Genomic DNA, 9,097 nt, shown 5'->3' on the forward strand with positions numbered 1-9,097 from the left:
TGTGGGTGAGATTTTTATACCACTGTAATTCCCTTCCCTCTTTGAGGTGACCTTTTTTTTCTCCTCCCTAGAAACTTTTGTGTGGGCTTCTATTTAATCAACCAAATGCTTGAAAGTTAGGGGTTTTTTTCCTATTCCTTTTTTTTGGGGGAACTTGCTGCCCATATACAGCCTGAAGACCTAAGTCCTTCAGCTCTTAGTGAGGACTTTGCATGCTTGCTTTGGTAACTTCTCTTCCTCTCTTCCCCATTTCCTAGAGCAACCATTACTTGTGGACAGGAATTCCTAGAATATATGACTATAGTAATACTTGAAGAGAAAAGAAGGAGATGTTATTCTCACAAAATATTTAGAAATGGTTTCCATTTAGAGTAGACTTAATCGAATAAAAATAATTATAAAAGTGGTAGAGATTAAAGTTTATATAAGAGGAGTTCAGAGAGTGACAGGTCTTGTGCCAAACTTCAGAAATATAGTAAAACTGAGAATCCAGCTGAAGGGAAGATGGTATTGAGAATCACCTCTGATCACGTGAAATTTGTTTCCTTAGCTTTTCCAGTTTTTAGACTGCCAAATGTTGCTTTAAAAACCTCAACTCTCTGAGGTACCCAAATGCAAAGATACCAGATATAATAGAGGTCCTTTTTAATCTCCAGTCCCTCCCGTTTTCAACAAATGCTAACAATAACTGGAGGTTTGTAACATTAATCAGTTAACATGATTCACGACCTATGATAATTCACATTTTCGCTGTATAGTCGCTTGGACAAATCAAAATGTCCTTTATTAGTTGGGCTCCCATTTACATAATTTTTCCTTCCCATGGGATGTTGGCAGTGTGAACAATTATCACAAGAATAAAAGACTATTTATTCTCTTACTAGAAATCAAAGGCTGCTTAAATTTCAAAAGGCTTTAATTTACATGAAGAACTCAATATTATACACGATTTCATGTGGAAATATCTCAATTTAGTAGAAAGTCAAGCACAAAGCCTGGAACCTGGCACAGTACCTGGAAAGGGTGCCCAGTAATTGTAAAGAAGTAATGCATTAAGAAAGAAAGCACTTCCCTGCTCAAAAGTCTCTAATGGTCTCTGATCTCTAATGGCCTCTTTGAAACCAAAGTCCTTACAATGGTGTACAAGGTTCCACATGATCCGGTCCTCTCCCTCTGTCTCATTTCTCAGTATGACCACTTCATTTGTGTAATCTGAGGTACTCACACTGACCTCCCTGATGTTTCCAGAACATTCTAGGTGCGCTTGGGGTGTTGCCTTTGTTCTTCCCAAACCCTGGGTTTTCTTCACCCCGACACCTGCACAGCTGTTTTTGTTTTCCCCTCTTCTATTATGTCTTTGCTCAGCTTCTCAGTGAAAACTTCCTTCACTGCCTTCTCTGTATTTTCAACCTTGCATGCATGCATACTTCCCTGCTTATTTTGCTTTCACCCTTATCATCACTTAATGCATTCTAATTTTGTTTTTTCATCCTGTGTATTATTTGTATCCCACCACCAGATCACCCGTGGGTACTGCTGGAATATAAACTCCAAGAAAGCAATAATTTCATCCTGTGTTATTCGCTCAGATCCCAAGACTGTGCTCAACACGTAATTGCTAAGTGAGTGAGAGAATTAATAAGTAAAAGAATAAATGAATGAATGACAACTCGTGAGCGAGGCTGGAGAGTTAGAGACAGGCCAGATGATCCAGGGGTCATAAGTCAGCGTATGGGATTTCGATCTCGTCCTACATGCAATGGCAAGGTTTTAAGTGGGGAATGTCAATGGTCTAATTTACATTATAAATTTATAATGTATAACAAGAGTGATAACTGGAGGAAACAGAGAGGAAGCAGTAACCCAAAGTTGTCGGTGGCTCCAGTCAGAATGACGGCCATGAAGCTAGAACAAGATGGGATATGGTTGAACTGGTGTGGTGTCATGGATGCTAGCTGGAGAGATCACATGAAGGATGAGGAAATCATTATAGAGGTTCCCTGGAGTTAGAGGGAGTATAGACTAAAGAAGTCTCATTGCACTGAATGACATGGGAGTCCCTGCTAACCTCAGCGGAGAGGGAGAAACAGTAAGCCTGCTCACAGAAGACAGGGTCTCAGGAAGCCAACCTGACAACACATGGGAAATCAATAATGTGGATAACTTGGCTTTGACAAGAGATGGCAATGGTTTTTAAATCAAAGATATATTGATCTCACGTGGAAGGTGGGGAGAAACGGCTGGCATACCAAACCCTGTTCCCTTCCTATGCCATCTTACAAACAACCCTCAGTCCAATTCCACTCTTAATTCTCAGCGAAATGCCCTTGAGAAACAGGAAGTAGGTTAACCTTCCCTAAGTAACTCATTCTACTGTTTAACCCTAGCTTTACAAACTAATGCCCTTAAATCCTAGGTAAATCCTCCATACTGCAGGCTATTTTAGGACCATAATCTCTTCACCCTGCGTGATCAAACCAACTATCTCTTCAAATACAGTCAAGTTTTGTTCTGCCTTTTCAGTACATTGAAAAGTTGAAATAAGAATCTGAAAGGGTAATTGTATACAGTTATATTTCTTTATCATTAACTTTGAAAGTCACATAAACCATAATTCGCTATGTCTTTGCAAATGTTATCTTGTATTGCTTATAATCTCCTAATTGTTGTGTTGTTCAGATACTCTTCCTGTAAATTCTCTGAATCTGACAACTTAACTATTTGAAAGTTAGTCTCAGGTATACTTTCTTACAAGCTCCAACCATCTCCTTGAGCTTTGTTTGATGTTACTTATGGTTTTTCAGAAAATGAAATAAGAAAATCTGCAATAAGCAATGACAAAAGTGGTCCGAGATCACTGACCAGTCTACTCTCATATTTTACTTTCCTCACCCGTATTTTTTTTAATTTTTGATGTTTATTCATTTCTGAAAGACAGAGAGAGAGCACAAGCAGGGGTGGGGTGAAGAGAGAGGGGGGTTAAACAGAATCTGAAGCAGGCTCCAGGCTCTGAGCTGTCAGCACAGAGCCCGACGCGGGGCTCGAACTCACGAACCGTGAGATCATGACCTGAGCTGAAGTCGGACGCTCAACCGACTGAGCCACTCAGGCATCTCTGCTCACCCATATCTTATACCACGTTTGTTACTTTCAGATTCTGCCATGTTAGGAAGCTCAACACAAATTAATTTGCCTCCCAATTAGAAGGCTCAATGTTGTAAAAGGAAGATATTTTTCAATACCCATAACACTTAAATTGTTAGAATCAAATAAGAATAGTACATGTCCTCTATCCTATTCATTCCTGTGCGTGGCACAGATTAGGTACCTAATAAATATGTGCCGAGTGAATAAATGAGTAAATGAGTGCATTTCACATTTTGGGAGAATGTGTGATGGTCTAAGCATTCTGATATTGAAAGGGAATGGAAACTACTCTGTGCATTTAGAGATGCGTCATATGTTGATGTCAGTGTTATCCAATGGAAATTTCTAAGATGATGGAAAAGTCCTTCACTGTGTTGTTCAGTACGGTTTTCATTAGCCACATATAGCTACCGAGCATTTGAAACGTGGCTTCTGCATCTGAGGAACTGAACTTCCACTATTTTTTTTAAAATTTTAACTAACTTACATTTAAATAGCCACCTATGGCTACAATAGAAGACGGTGCAGCTTTACATAAATGTGTACACATTCGGTCCAGATAAAGGACTCTTGTCCCTTTAAAAACGAAAAGCGTTTCCTGACATGCCCCACACAATGTTAAAAATGAAAATAAACTAATTCAAACACCAGTTTTGGAGGCTTATACCAGTTTTAAACGTCAGGGTCAAAGAGTCAAGTTAGCTGGAGAAACACAGCCTGTGACACGTCTCCACCTCAGTGGTTCGTAATGGACTTCAGGGTTTACCATGCTGGCAAGGGAATGTCTCTACAAGGCCTAGAGCTGAATTTTATTAGCCTCCGTGTATCCAACTCCTAGTTAGCGTGCCTGGCACAGAGTAGGCATTTTAGTATCCAGCGAATGCATATACAAAAATGCGTGGATGCCGTTTTTTCCATTTAGGTACAAGTACGTGTGTGTAGCATGACAGTCAAATATCACACATACATAGACTAATCCGTAATTAGGGTGACCACATATGCGGGTTTAACCGGGGCACTACAAGCTTAAACTTACAGTCCCAATGTCCCCGTCTGGGTTGTTAGCCCCTTTGATTCTCAAAACTATCACTGTTTGGACCCTATCAGATTCGCCACTGTTCATCAACAATCCCAAGCTGTGTTTGTTAGGATTGCAACATTTTGGAATAACCCATGTATTATGATGATTATTAGGATGATGATTAAACTCTCTGATCGTTGTAAATGTACGTTACAGGTATTTGATTAACCACAGTATGTTCTTATTAAGTAAGAAATAACAATAATATTGAAATACAAAAGCCACTTGGTTTCTGTAAAAATCAAATATATTGGCTTAAGTCATAATTAAAAAGGAATTATGTACAAAATTAAGACAGGATGATGAAATGAAACCATCGCTGCTGCTCCCCCCCTACGTCACTCGAGCGAGTTGAGAGCCCACTTAAAAACCAGGAACTGTGTGCACACTCTCGAGGATGCCCCTACACCTGGCCACGCCCAAGTTTCGGTGGATCAGACCCAAATTAGAATTCCTGTGTTGAACATTGTTCAAGCTAATTTGAAATGTAATTGCACAATCACATCAATATAGTCAAAGAAGTGTGGTTTTTACAGACAAGGTATAATCATTTTCTAATTACCAATTAAGAACTCTCCACAGTTTATTAGAAAATAAAAGCTTAGAATAGCTTGGTGAATTACAGTATGTGAATTAGCCCAGCTGCCCTCTGGAGCTCCTGAGGTGACAGAAATACAAATGATTCACTGAGAAACCCTGGCTCTAACGTGTATCCTGAAACCCAGATTCATGCCCCCATGCTTTATATCTTCTCATCCTCACTACGAGCTGATGTAACCCAAGTGCCAGGGGAGAAGGATATCGACTCCAGGGACTCTGAGCAGTTGCTTTCAACTGCCAGTGAAAGATCAAGCTTTGTAAATACCACTGACTTAAACATGGCCCATTTGTACAATGAGGTTTACAGTAGAGCTGAAGAGTTCTTGAGTAGCCCATTTAAGTCGTCGCCTATATTAATGTAGTACGTGGACACTGGATGAGCCATCAGAACACCTGGGTTCTAGCAAAGCTCGCAGTGAACCCCAGGTTTCTTATGTACAAAATCAAAATTACCCCACAATTATAAGGTCAAATGAAATAAAGTATGTGCCAGTGCTCTATCTACGTACATGTAACTAAATATTTTAAGGAATCCTTTGAGTAGGATTACCTTATAATGAAAGAAGTCCTTTGTCTACAAATCAGAATGCTCAGTAGATTGGTAAGTATCTACTGAGAACAAGGTGGGTCTCTGTTTCCTTAGGCCTGAAAAGCTCTGTAAGAGAACTATCTCTGCCTTCAGAGTTTTCTACCTAGCCCTCTAACCTGCCACCTCTAAGACTTTCAAAACCTGCCCTAAAAAATATTGCTGGGGGCTGCCTTGGGTGGCTCAGTCAGTTAAGCAGCCAACTCTTGATTTTGGCTTAGATCAGGATCTCTCGATTCATGAGTTCAAGTCCCGCACATTAGTGCGGAGCCTGCTTGGGATTCTCTCCCCCCGCCTCTCTGCCCCTCCCCTGGTGGTGCTCAGTCTCTCTCTCTCAAAATAAATAAACTTTTTAAAAATTAAAAAAAAGAATATGGGGGCGCCTGGGTGGCGCAGTCGGTTAAGCGTCCGACTTCAGCCAGGTCACGATCTCGCGGTCCGTGAGTTTGAGCCCAGCGTCAGGCTCTGGGCTGATGGCTCGGAGCCTGGAGCCTGTTTCCGATTCTGTGTCTCCCTCTCTCTCTGCCCCTCCCCCGTTCATGCTCTCTCTCTGTCCCAAAAATAAATAAAAAACGTTGAAAAAAAATTAAAAAAAAAAAAAAGAATATGGTTGGAAAGACCAGCTTTATGTTTTCTCTCAAATTGGGTTTTTATTCCCTACGCACCTCAAGAGTGCAGGACATTTCACTCTACGTCTGCAAATATTTTGACCAAGGGCCCTAGCTTCCATTACACATCAAAACCAGCTCAAAATCGCCACGAAAAAAAAAATCCCTGCTATTGGTATTGTTACATTGGCCCTACATGACCAAGAAAAGCTTTGCTCGTTGCTCTTTTCCCCCAAAATACCATTTCTGCCTGTACAAGCTCCCAGCTCACACCCAGAATCAGGAAATGCCTCTCTAACAAATTAAAGAGGAAAAAAGGCAGAGATCACTACCTCACCTCTGATATGTTCTCTCCTCCCATAAATTGTGGTTCATGTAATCCCTGCGCCTCCACAGCTCTCTGATATCTTCACAATATTTTTTATGAGGATTTTTTTTTTTTTTTTTTTGCAATAGGCATACTTGCCTGCTGTGCCCTATTATATCACTCCTGGAAGTGAAAGTCATGTCAACCTCTTTTAATTCTGCTCTAATATATTTTGTACATATTATTTAAGTAAGTTTAAAATTAAGCCTTGGTTTTATTTAAACTTGGGAATCCAATTTTCTAATAAGTGGCATATTTAGCCTTGAATCCTGATTGATGGTTTTTCAGAAAATTTTATTATTTCAGCATATTCCCTATTCCAGAGAATTTATACCAGCAGTGTTTGATTTTGTTCTTATACCATAGAGAATGGCCACTCATGGGATCACCTAAAAGGTTCTTTTTGATATTGTCTTAGAGACGATATTAATCATAGAATTATCTTAAGATTATGATACCTATTCCACAGAAATGAAAATAAAGTTGAACATATTATTTATGCATTATTAAATATTGTGTAGTAATTCCCTCCACGTATCTAATAAAGAAGAATACGCACAGAGAGGTAAAGCAAATTGTTAAAGAGCATGGCATTACCAGGTAGAAATGTTAAAAAATAAAATTAACCCAGATTTCAAGGATTGTCCCTCTTAGACATCTGGCTCCTACCTTTATTATGATTCAGTAAATGCTCCCCCTCCCCCAGTATTAATGGTTCAATCCTTCTAGCATGGATAAGTGAAGTGTTTTTGTCCAGCACCTTCCAACTGTTCATTCCAAAGCTCCACGTATGACCAGCAAAAAGAAAGGGTAAGAGAGAAGCGTGGGCCTGAACTCTGTAACAAGTCGATTTGCTACCTGGTAAGATCCCGAAACAGCAAGAACTCTATTAAAGGTGCTAACTAACGTATTTGCCACCAATTGAGAACAATTAAAAATTTACCAATTCATAAAGAGTTACTTACGAAAAGAATCCCTCCTCTTTAATGTTGGGAGTATATTTGAAGAATCCATAAATGAATCACTGTCAGATGCCCCACGGGCAGGTACACAAAAGGAACCTCAAACAGCTCCAGACACAGAGGTAACCAAGGGCACCACTTGAACAGCCTCAAGTGCTGTGCTCAGTACAACTATTTATTTAATGAGATAAAATAAATTTCAGGTCATGATAAAAAAATAATACTCTTCACTTTGAATTATGTAGGAAATTGCTTGTGGAAATAGCACAAAAGGAAAAGCAGATAACACAGGTTTTAATTCTAGCTTTGTCAATAGCTAACTGTGTGAAGGTTAGCGAGTCTGGATTTTTTTTTTTAAGTCTATATTTACTTGTCGGTAGAGTAGGAATAACGTACACATTCCCTATTTACTGTATGACACCCAAATGAGCGCAAACCTGAAACAATTTGTGACCTACATATCGCTATCCACAAGTAACATGAGAACATAAGAGAAATTTGTTAGTTTTGTAGAACGGTAGACCTGTCCAAGACAAAGTCACTTTCACTTCATATTTCCGCATCTACTACAAATATTCAAGTAGGAATAAAATTAAATGGAATACAGAGATTTTTAACGGGGTTGGTCACACTTTTCCTGGCAGATTAGGGCGAGTTCACTTGACCAACACCTGGATTTAACTATCTCACTAATGGCAAAATAACTCATTCTCAGGCAATGCTAGATCAACTATGTTTAAATACGTTCACATCAAGAGTGATGTGGGGGCGCCTGGGTGGCTCAGGCAGTTTAGTTTCAGACTTCAGCTCAGGTCATGATCTCATGGTTCTGAGTTCAAGCCCCACGTCCAGCTCTCTGCTGTCAGCATGGAGCCTGCTTCAGACCCTCTGTCCCCCTCTCTCTCTCTACCCCTCCTCCACCTTTCATTCTGTCTCTCTCTCCCTTTATCTCTCTCAAAATAAATAAACTTTTAAAAAAGAGTAATATGGTTGCTTTAAGGTGTCTGTCTCAAGTCCTTATAAAAACCAAAGTTAGTCTTCGTTGGAGTAACGACAGCAAGGAAGAAAGCAATATTGACAAGATAAAAGAGGTGAGGTATTTGTCAGCTAAAACAAGGGGCTGTTTCAGTGCAAGGTTGTGAATAGCAAAGTAGAACAATAAAGGTGAGACTTGGAAAAAAAACAATGCATCAGTAATAGACCAGGGGTTTAGGTGAGACTTATGTGGTTTTACTATTAGCTCCTGCTAACAACTAGCATGAATTACTTTAGGACAGAGTTCAAAACATAAAAACCTGGTCCATTCTTCCCTCTAAGAGGATTATTGACATTTTCCTGGAAATCTTGCCTGTTCCTATCACACTAGCTAGTCTGTCTTTGGAGTCTCAGGCCCAGAAACGAAGTAAAACAGTCTCTACAGAAAAATCATTTTGATATTATGCAAGAAGATAAAAAATAAATCCTATGGCTTTACACTGATTTACGTACTGAGATAAACTTTACAACTATACCTTAGTCCTCTTTTTTAAGCCTTAAAAACCAGAACCGGTCATCTGGTTTTGCTTTGGGGGCGCTGTGTGTAACTTTCTAAGTGGGAGAACTTACCTGCTGGTTTTCATCTTTGCAATACAGCCCTCACTGCCCTGGGGGTCTGTGAAGATGCCAAGCTGAGCCGTGACATGGACAACAGTCACCCTGGAGTGAATTCCCAAACATGCAGCAGGCTTTATACGAGTGAAAAATAAA

This window comes from Puma concolor, chromosome E2 (assembly GCF_028749965.1).
Source record: "Puma concolor isolate L17-30 chromosome E2, mPumCon1.1.hap2, whole genome shotgun sequence".
Classification (NCBI taxonomy): Eukaryota; Metazoa; Chordata; class Mammalia; order Carnivora; family Felidae; genus Puma; species Puma concolor.